Source organism: Nycticebus coucang, chromosome 7 (assembly GCF_027406575.1).
Source record: "Nycticebus coucang isolate mNycCou1 chromosome 7, mNycCou1.pri, whole genome shotgun sequence".
NCBI lineage: Eukaryota > Metazoa > Chordata > Mammalia > Primates > Lorisidae > Nycticebus > Nycticebus coucang.
The window spans coordinates 6171532-6182249 of NC_069786.1; the positions used below are offsets into that span (position 1 = coordinate 6171532).

Sequence of the window (10718 nt, forward strand, 5' to 3'; positions counted from 1 at the left end):
AGATCCTAGACTAGAAGTGGTTTTATTTTAGGAGATTGAAGGTCAATGACCATCTTCTTCTGGCTTGAAACATTTCAACTGACAGATCTGCAGTCATTCTGATACTCTTCTCATTGTAGGTGATGCTTTTCTTATGTCTGGCTGCTTACAGAATTTTCTCATTGGTCTTAACTTTGGCAAAGTTAATCACAATGTGTCTAGGAGATGCTTTATTTAGATTGAGTCTTGCTGGGGTTCTGAAACTGTCTGCTATCTGAAGTTCTGTATCTCTTGCCATCATCTCTTGGAGTAGATATCTCTTGTGCTCATCTCCACAATTTCTTGGAGTAGAGCATCTGTACCTTTAGGACCATCCTCTTCTCCTTCGGAAATTCCTATAAGACAAATGTTTGATCTTTTGTCATACCACAACTCTCTCATGGTATGATCAGTTTTGTTCTCCATTTGTCTGCCTCTTTGAGTGTTTTGGAACATTCAAAAGCTTTGTCTCAAGTTTCAGAGATCCTTTCTTCTGCCTGGTCAACTCTATCACTGAGGTATTCTACTGTATTTTGGAGCTCCTCAACTAACTTTTTCATTTCCTTGAGCTCTGCTATCTCTTTTCTCTTTATGTCCACATCTTTGGTGACTTGGGCTTTGAATTCATTAATTTCTTTAATTCTAAAGACAACTTTAGAACTACTCTTGGGATTTCAATTTCTATCTTTTCTTCCATTCTATTTATCTTATTTGCAATCTGTATTCTGAAATCAATTTCTGACATTGGGGCCATTTGTCTATGCATGGCATCTTCAGTTGTATCTCCTTTGTCATTTTTTAGGCAGGGGGTTGATCTACTCTGGTTATTCATGTTGCCAGAGTTCTTCTGTTAGATCCACACCATGTTTATTTTCCACCATTTGGTTATTATAACCGATAAGAGAGAGATTGAATTGGGGTTCCCAGGTAGTAGAAATCGCCCCTTACCAAAGCACTAGGCTTTGTAATTGTGGCTTATCTTCTACAACCTTACAAAGGTTGTTTTGGCTGGAGACTCTGAGGACCTGCTTGGTGAGATAGTGCAAGCTAACTCTGTTTTGATATCAGCCAACCTCTACCCTATCCTAAGAAACCACAGTATTAGGTTTAAATCTCGACTGCGAAGAGATATGAACAGACCAGCCCCCATCCTTCAGTTCTTTTCCACTACAGAACTTTGAAGGTCAAGCTCAGAATGTTCCTGAGTGGACAGCCCCAGATACAGGCTCCAATTAAATTGTCTCAGGCAGTGCAAACCCTGCTCAACAGAGAGGGATTCAAGGGTCTCCAATAGCACAATTGGAGTCAGGGATCCACAATCACACCCACCAGACTCAGTCCACACTGTTGTCTGCTTCTCTGCTCACAGGCCCAGTTGGAGCCAGGGGCCACACCCCCATCCACCAGTCTCAGTGCACACCCAGCTAATCTCTGCTTGCCAGACCAGTTAGAGTCTGGGGACCATGCCTCCACCTGCCAGTCTCAGTCCACTGCCTGGCAAGCCTCTGTTCATAGGCTCTGTTGGAGTCAGAGCACCGGGCCCCACCCTCTGGTCTCAGTCCACACCCAGCTAGCCTCTGCTTGCCAGACCAGCTGGAGTCAGGGGACCATGCTCCTTCCTGCCAGTCTCAGCCCACTGCCTGGCAAGCTTCCATTCACAGGCTCTGTTAGAGTCAGGGCACCATACTCCACCTGCAGGTCTCAGTCCTCACCTGGTAATCCTCTGCTCACCAGCCCCACTAGAGACAGGGGACCATGCCCTAGCCCTCAGGTCTTGGTTCACACCCAGTAAGCCACTGCTTGAGGGTTCTTTTGGAATCAGGGGACCACACCCTTGCCCTCAGGTCTCAGTCCACACCTAGCAAGCCTCTGCTGAACTCAGTCCACATGGGGCAACCACTCTCCCTCTGTGGGTGCCATCAGAGCTGGGGGTTCTGCACCCCATCCCACCAGACACAGCCTGAACCAAGGGTCAACACCACCACTGGCTGGGCATAGTCATAACCAGGGGACTCCTCCTCCTCCCACAGAGTGTTCCTTTCTTCCCATACCCTCTTTCTTCCCCATTAGTCACAGATTCCATCCTGATGGTTGGCGGTCCACACTATGCCCAGATATCTCAGGACAAGACCAAACACTCTGTGATCTGCAGGAGGCAGAACTTCAGACTGCCATGCGAGGGGTAAAGGGCAAACTTGGAGTTTGGTCTTCTAGGGGGAAATATCTGTTCAATTTTATGCCTGGCGGGGTGGTGTCTAGATTCATAAGTGGGACCTCCCTGGAGAAAGAGACCTGGAGTTTAACAGCTCTCTCCAGAGAGGTCTTTTGTTCCCTGCTCATTTGCAGATAGCCTGTGGCAGGCCTCCTGCTTGGGGGAAGGGTCTCCTGTCTTCTAGTCAATAGGCTTTGTACTTGTAATTTGTTTTCTTGAATGCTCTTCCTTGGATTTACAGCTTGCAGAACTTCTTTCTTGGCTCACCTCCCCATCTTTGGCTTCATAGAGTCTGATTCCATCCAGTTTTTCTTCCTCTGCTCAGGAGCCTCTGCCAAGAGTTGCTACCAGTTGGCCATCTTCCCAGAATTCCTAATTTTTTTTAAGGAATATAAATTATAGGTTAAGATAGAGCTATCTACTTAATGAAATCCTATAAGGTACTTAATCTTATACAGAATCACATGAGATACTTAAAACCAGAAAAGGCAAAAAAAGAGTGGGGAAATCTACAAAGAACAAATGCAATGAATATATACACTTAACAAAATGGTAATTTTTACTCCAACTCTACCACCAATTCAATTTAAATGTGAATGCCAGATAAAAGAAAGAGATCATAAGATTGGATTAAAAACATTTAAAAGACACCCCCTTAAAAGCACTCAATGGGCCTTTTGCTAATGACCCATTGAGCCATCAAGAAAGGGCAGATTAAAAGTACTGCCTTGGGGTAAAGTGGCAGCATTTTGTGTTGTTTTACTTCAATCGGTGGTGTAACAAGATGTTCTTGGGGACTAAGAGTTGAGGCATTGAGTCAAGAGAGAGGCTCTGGAAGTGTTCCCAAAATGGTATACTGTGAACTGCCTAATAAACTCTCAAAAAAAAAAAATTTAAAAGACATCTGCATGCAGTCTATAAGAAAACCACATGAATTACCCTGACATAGATAGGTTAAAAGGAAAAGTGGGGAGGAAGCTATGACATGTTAACACACACACACACACACACAGACACACACAAAGAAATTGAGAGTAGCTATATTAATTTCAGACGGAGCTGACTTTAGAACAAAGATGATTATCAGGAATAAAAAGGACCATTATACAATTATGAAACATGAATTGCAACACAGACATTAAATTAAAAAATTAAATTATGAAATAATACAGCACCAACACATATCAGGCAAAAACTGATAGTCCGTAAATACAGAGAATTAGGCAAACCCACTATCAGCCTTGAAGACTTCAGTACTTCTTTGTCCATAATTGATAGGCCAAACCGGTAGAAATCAATAGGGATGCAGATGACCTGAACACCACTATCAATTAACTCGACATAATTGACATTTATAGCACACCCCCTCCAATAACAGCAGAATACAGGTTTTTCTCAAGCACATGTGATGCATTTATAAAAGCAAGCCACACCTAAGCCATGGTACAAACCTTAACAAATAGAAAAGAAGAATAATTATATAAAGTATGTTCCACAGGGGCACAAGCTAATAATTCTGAACTCAGAGTGTATGTATACTGAGATTGTACAACAGGGTTTTTCACTGATGGAGATGGAGGTGACAGATAAGCAAGAGGGACAAGCTAAAACAAAACATGTGGTAATGGATTAGAGGCAGAGACATCAGCATGAACTCAGGTTTAGCTTACTATAGATACGGATGCATCAATATACAAGTAGTCATAGATATGTTTGTATAGTTGGGCCACTATACATACATATATTTCTAGCTCTGTCTTCTAGAAATGACACCCCAGTAGCAATGGGCACATCCAGCCTCCAGATCTTGGCTTCTAATTCCATTCTCCAAGAAAAGGAATCAGGCTTTTTGGAGAAATGGTTGATTCTAGGGCTGGGGAGGGAATATACTAGATGAGCCTGGATTATCTTATAATGCCAGAAACTAAGAAAGTACTTAAACATATGTGTGTGCACACATACACACACATACCACACAAAACACACAGTGACAAGACTACGTCAAAAGCATGTAGGAGTCAACTGAAAAAGCTCCCAATGGCCAACACTGAAAAAATTTGAGCAACAAAAATAAATAATGTAGTATTTATTCATGCCCAAAGGATATGTGTTCTCTGCTTAGTGACATTCTTATAGAGCACAGTGAGGGAAGAGGATAAAAGATACTTTACAGTGGATACACCTGGCGAAGACGACCTCCGCCAGGTGATCAGAGTCAATGCCAGCAGTGACATGCCATGTTGACACTGGTGTGGGGAGAATGTTACTTCACCTCTGTGCTCTTCCTCTCCAAACTCATAACCTCTGTGTAACTACAGAACCACGTCAGGCTGACCCAAACTGGGGGGCATTGTATAAAATATCCAGCCAGTCCTTCTTGAAACTGTCAAGATCATCAAAACAGCAGAAGTCTGAGGAAATGTCACAGCCCAGAAGAAGCCACAGGGACATAAATGGAATGTAGTATCTTGGATGGGATCTTGGAACAGAAAATAGACATTAAGGAAAAACTGAGTGAAGACTATGTGGAAATTCTCTGTACCATTTTTATAAACTTTTTTTCTTTGTAATTTTCTGTAAATCTAAAACTTCTAAAGTAAAAACCCTGTTCAAATATATACATTTTAAAGGTCAGCAGCCAGGCCACCCCCATCCACGGTAAAGCGCAGCTCTGCCGACACCACTCACCTCTCTTTGTCATGTTATATGATGGCCAAGGTGGCTTCAAGGGAGCTTGTGGATGGCCAGTGTGGGAAGCTTCTGTACAGACAGAGGCAGGAGCCCCACAGGATGTGTTGGGATAGCCTGCCTGTCCAGTTACATCAGTCAAGAAGGGCCCAGTTTTCTACACATGATGACAGCTTGAGGTTTGGCACTCACATTTATTGCTCAGGGAGCTTTTTTTCTTGATTACGGCAGCATCCTCTGAAAGAAAAAGTTCACCTTTCATGGTTCCAGTGCGGTCCTTGGACAAATTTTGGGTGGCTACTAATGTAGGCTTGCTTGGGCTGCCATAACTAAATACCACAGGCTAGGGACTTACCAACAGACATTTGTTTGCTTACAGTTTTGGAGGCTGAAGGTCCAAGATCATGGTGCCAGCACAGGCCATAGCTTGCAGATGGCCACCTCTCTTGCTGTGTCCTCACATGGCCTTCCTCTGTGCATGTGACTGCTGCATCCCTCTGAGTGTCCAAACAGCACCCTAACACCTCACTCTACCTTAACCACCTCTTTAAAGGCCCTGTCTCCAAACACAGTCCCATTCTGACATATTGGGGCTTGGAGCTTCAACAGATGAATGGGGGGAGCCCATTCAACCCTTTAACAGTGGTATTTACAGCTGGTGGGTGGCACTCATGGTCAGGTGGGTTGGACTGCTGCCACAGACACACTGGTCACATCTTAGCTGGATGGTGACCTTGGGAAGAAACAGAGCTCTGCTCTCCTTTTAAAATAAGAACTTATTGTCTGGCCCGGGAGTTATTGGACAGACTGGAAGAGCTCTTAGGATGAAAGGCCACCCCCAAAGGCAGCCTTTCTCATTATTATGACGAGGTGATGATACAGCAGGTGCCCTCCTAAACTCCCATTCTCACTGACCCAGGTGTGGGGCCATCACCAAGGACCAGGCCCTGCTGACTGCCCAGCCCCTGATGGCACAGTCTGTTCACAGGGCTGCTCCACCTTCCAAATTTGGCCCTATTTATCTTGAAAATCTGTGTACTCCCCTGAACATTTAAAAACAGAGACCCTAACTTTCTTTCATCTCAAGGTATGTAACTAGTTGTAAAGGATATGTATACTTCCCCATATATCCTAAAAGTTGACATTTTAAATAAAAAGGGTACAATATGCTTTTACATTTATTCCACAGAAGCATGATTCAATTCTAAAAAATGAGCAAGGGCGTCTTTCATTTTCCATTGTTTCTATTTCTCCCTTTTCTTCGTATTTTTTCCATTCCACTTCATCAACAGAAGTCTGTGCTGAAGTCCTCCCCCTCACAGGTGTTTCTAGGCCAGAGGTTTCAGAGCAGACACCCGGGAAAGGCAGGACCTGGGCCTGCCACGAAGCAGGGCACACTGGTGGGTGTCTGCAGGCTGCCAGTCAAGGTGACAGAGAAGATAGATGGGGACTCACCAGGTGTTCAAGGCAGAGAAGGCAGAAGAAAACTCACAGGTGAGGGGGAAGAGGCATTGACTCTAGGCAGGAATAAGCCTGGGGAGAGGCAGAGAGGAGGCCTGCCGGTTGGTGAGGGGAACTGAGGCTGGGACCACAGGAGACCTCGAGTCTGGGGTACACCTGGGAAAGGACGACTGGACAGAAGGTGGACAGAAGGAATCTCGGGGCGTGGTGGCATCCTGTCTGAGGCATGCAGGGGCCTTTGCGTACAGTGGGCTGTGTGTCCTGTGGGTGAAGAATGAGATGGAGCACGGTGTTTTCACAAGTGCCAAGAGATGGTAACTTAGAAGGGGGTTGGGGTGAAAAACCTGTAAGCACTTTTCCTAAGAAGACTTTATATTCAGAGGGAGGATATATCAAGAACAGTGAGGCAATTACGGGTGGGTTAATTGTGATACGGTTGGTGAGCAAGCTCAATTTCCTGAGACAAACATAGCTGATACCTTGGACTGAGTTGATGCAATTTTCTATAGCAAACATTCTGACAGATGCGTTTTCCTGTAACAATCTCGCAGAGACTAAAGGATGCAAGTAACAGCTCATGGAACATGAGCACAGATGTCATAATAACCAGTATTCCCAGGGACTTCCCCATCCTTCACAGCATATATCAATTTATGACAATAAAATGGAAAAGACATTGAAATTGACCTTAAATATGTTCTTTGCCCCTTAAATCAATATTTCTAATTTTCTTAAAAGTGTGCCTGACTTATAAGCATTATTTAAAATTTTGTTAAATAAGATAAAATTATAACATAAAATATTTAAACAATAAGCTTTTTATCTTTTGTGCCTTTACATTAATAGTAACTAATCAATATCCTTCAACCTTCTTTTATCAAAAAGGATTGGTATTAGGGGCTAAATCGTGTCCCCTCAGTATCCTAGCTTGAAGCCCTAGCTCCCAGGGTGACTATATTTGGAGACACGGTCTTTAAAGAGGTAATTAAAGCTAAATAAGGTCAAAGGGTAGGAACATCTGATAGAACTTGTGTCCCTATCAGAAGAGGAAGAGACACCAGAGATGGGTCTGCACAGAGAAAAGGCTCTATGGGGACAGGGTGGAGACAGCCAGACAGCCATCTGGAAGCCAAGGACAGAAGCTTCAGAGAAAACATCCTTGATCTTCGATTTCCAGCCTCCACAACTATGAGCAAATAAATTTCTGCTATTTAAGCCACCTGGTCTGTGATGTTTCATTGTGACAGCCTTAGCAGACTGAGACAGCATCCCCTAGGGCTCTCCAGTTTTCAGGCTTTCTTTGATACTCTCAGGTTTTACTTTAAATATAACTATGACTGTGAACTGTGATTTTAACCAAGACAGAATCACAGTACTTTGGGCTTATAATTTTCTATTTCTACAGCATTTTAACAGCTTTCCCAGCTTGATCAGTGTTTTGAGTAATAAGACTCAGTTAAACCAGACATGGTTCCAAATAATTTGGACCATTTCAACCAACTCAATCTTGCTCGATTGATTTTGTATACAAATATTTCATTTCCAAAGCCGTTTGGGAAAGGTTTCCTCAAACTGGGCCCTGATGTGAAGCCTGGAAGGAGAAGGCCTGTGTAGCCAACTGGTTCCTTTACACAGCAGCATAGGGGGAAGGTGGCCAGGGCCCACCAGCGCGTCTGCAGGCTGAGTCAGCCATGGATGCAGCACAGCATGCATCATGTCATTCCTAGGGAGGTACCATTGGAAAACTAGGCTAAGAATAGGATGTTGGGCAGAAGTTGAAGTGCAGAATCTGCTGGAGACAACCCCAGCCTCTGGGCCAGCCTGTGGGGGTCTGGGGGGTAGGTGTGCATTCTCCCAGGAGGCTCCCTTACCTGTCCAGGCATGCAATGCCCAGATATGAATGAGTGAACTTCAATCCATTTGAGTTATGAGTACTTTTTTTTTTTTTTTTTTATTGTTGGGGATTCATTGAGGGTACAATAAGCCAGTTACACTGATTGCAATTGTTAGGTAAAGTCCCTCCTGCAATCATGTCTTGCCCCCATAAAGTGTGACACACACCAAGGCCCCACCCCCCTCCCTCCATCCCTCTTTCTGCTTCCCCAACCTTAATTGTCATTAATTGTCCTCATATCAAAATTGAGTACATAGGATTCAGGCTTCTCCATTCTTGTGATGCTTTACCAAGAATAATGTCTTCCACGTCCATCCAGGTTAATACAAAGGATGTAAAGTCTCCATTATTTTTTAATGGCTGAATAGTATTCCATGGTATACATATACCACAGCTTGTTAATCCATTCCTGGGTTGGTGGGCATTTAGGCTGTTTCCACATTTTGGCAATTGTAAATTGAGCTGCAATAAACAGTCTAGTACAAGTGTCCTTATGATAAAAGGATTTTTTTCCTTCTGGGTAGATGCCCAGTAATGGGATTGCAGGATCAAATGGGAGGTCTAGCTTGAGTGCTTTGAGGTTTCTCCATACTTCCTTCCAGAAAGGTTGTACTAGTTTGCAGTCCCACCAGCAGTGTAAAAGTGTTCCCTTCTCTCCACATCCACGCCAGCATCTGCAGTTTTGAGATTTTGTGATGTGGGCCATTCTCACTGGGGTTAGATGATATCTCAGGGTTGTTTTGATTTGCATTTCTCTAATATACAGAGATGATGAACATTTTTTCATGTGTTTGTTAGCCATTCGTCTGTCGAATGGCTAACAAACTTTAGAGAACTTTAGAGAAAGTTCTATTCATGTCTCTTGCCCATTGATATAAGGGATTGTTGGCTTTTTTCATGTGGATTAATTTGAGTTCTCTATAGATCCTAGTTATCAAGCTTTTGTCTGATGGAAAATATGCAAATATCCTTTCCCATTGTGTAGGTTGTCTCTTTGCTTTGGTTATTGTCTCCTTAGCTGTACAGAAGCTTTTCAGTTTAATGAAGTCCCATTTGTTTATTTTTGTTGTTGTTGCAATTGCCATGGCAGTCTTCTTCATGAAGTCTTTCCCCAGGCCAATATCTTCCTCCAAGAAAGCATAGGAAAAACACTGGGAGTTATGAGTACTTTTTATTCATCAAAAGGTGCTCACAAGGCCTGTTAAAGATTTCCTTAGAGGTTGTGCTTAGCTGTCTCGCCCTTTCCATTCTCCAGCCTGGGCACTCACTAACTCCACCAGGACAAGTACCTAAGTATCTGACCTCTTTCCTTTATACACCATCCAATGCGACCTTCCTTAAACTCCAAATGTGCCATGTTGCTTCCCTAGATCAAAAACTTTAAGTGACTCCCTATTACCCTTCAGGTCACTCTCAATTTATCGTGCCATTCAAGGCCTCTGGTCACAGGCTGGCCCAGAGGCTCCTCTGTGTTCATGGCATCCCAACCTGAGCTCATTGTCTTTACTCAGACCCCATATCACAAGTCATTCTGTACTCCCCCAGTCTGTTTAAGTGTTCACACCCAGACAGGTAATACCTGTTCAGCAAGCATTTCTCTCTTTGCTCCTCTCCCCATGAACTTTACAGCACCACTAAGCTTCAGGACCCTTGGGTTGTCCCCTGGACACTGGTTGCAGTCTAATAAGCTTCCTGCCTCCAGGTCAGATGGGTGGATGAAGGGATGGGTGGATGGGCAGGTGGATAAATGGATGGATGTGAGAGAAACCAAACCAGAGTTGCTTGAGTACACCCAGCAGAGGCACAACTCAAGGACCCCCGCCCAACCCTCAGGGGAGTTCCTGGCACTTTGCTTATACATCTTTTTCTTTCTTCACTAAGATGGGAATAGGCCTCTCTGGCCTGGGAGCCCTGAAGATGTCTCTTTCAATTTCTGCCATCTTCAAACACAACTGGCTTATGACAGCAGTGATGGGGATTTGGGTTGGAGTGACAAAGAAGAGGATGTAGAAAATAATTAATCCCATAAGTTGCTGTCTGTCCTTCTGCACCGGCCCCTTGCTCTGAACACAGCACAAATGTGATTAACAAAGGCTGGTCTCTACCACCCACCGCTACAGAAAGGATCATAACCCAGGCTGAGTGGTCCAGGGTCAAACGGAAAGAAAAGGGCTGGTGCTGAAGAAGGCAAGGGAGCGCATGAGGGCACCGAGCAATCCCTGGAAGCACCAGAGCAAGGCCGGCCTTCTCTGATGTTCTTCATACGCTGGGCATGGTCTAAAACCAGAGAAGATGGACGAATAGAGGAGGAAAACAGTAAGGACCTGTGTTTTATGGAAACTCTGGTCCAGGATAACTGCCACACCTTCTTGCGTGACTACTGTTTCTGCGTCTGGCCCAGAGCATGTGCTGCTGTTTCCTAACCACAGCCCTGCAAGTGTTCAT

At 44.1% G+C, this 10718-nt stretch overlaps 1 non-coding gene across 1 annotated transcript; it reads left to right on the top strand.

Annotated features, from left to right (window-relative positions):
* The first annotated feature begins 2879 nt into the window (after positions 1-2879).
* On the top strand, positions 2880-3015 carry LOC128591063 (small nucleolar RNA SNORA21). The gene has a single exon (XR_008381499.1). It is a non-coding gene; the product is annotated as a small nucleolar RNA SNORA21 (small nucleolar RNA).
* The last annotated feature ends 7703 nt before the right edge of the window (positions 3016-10718 follow it).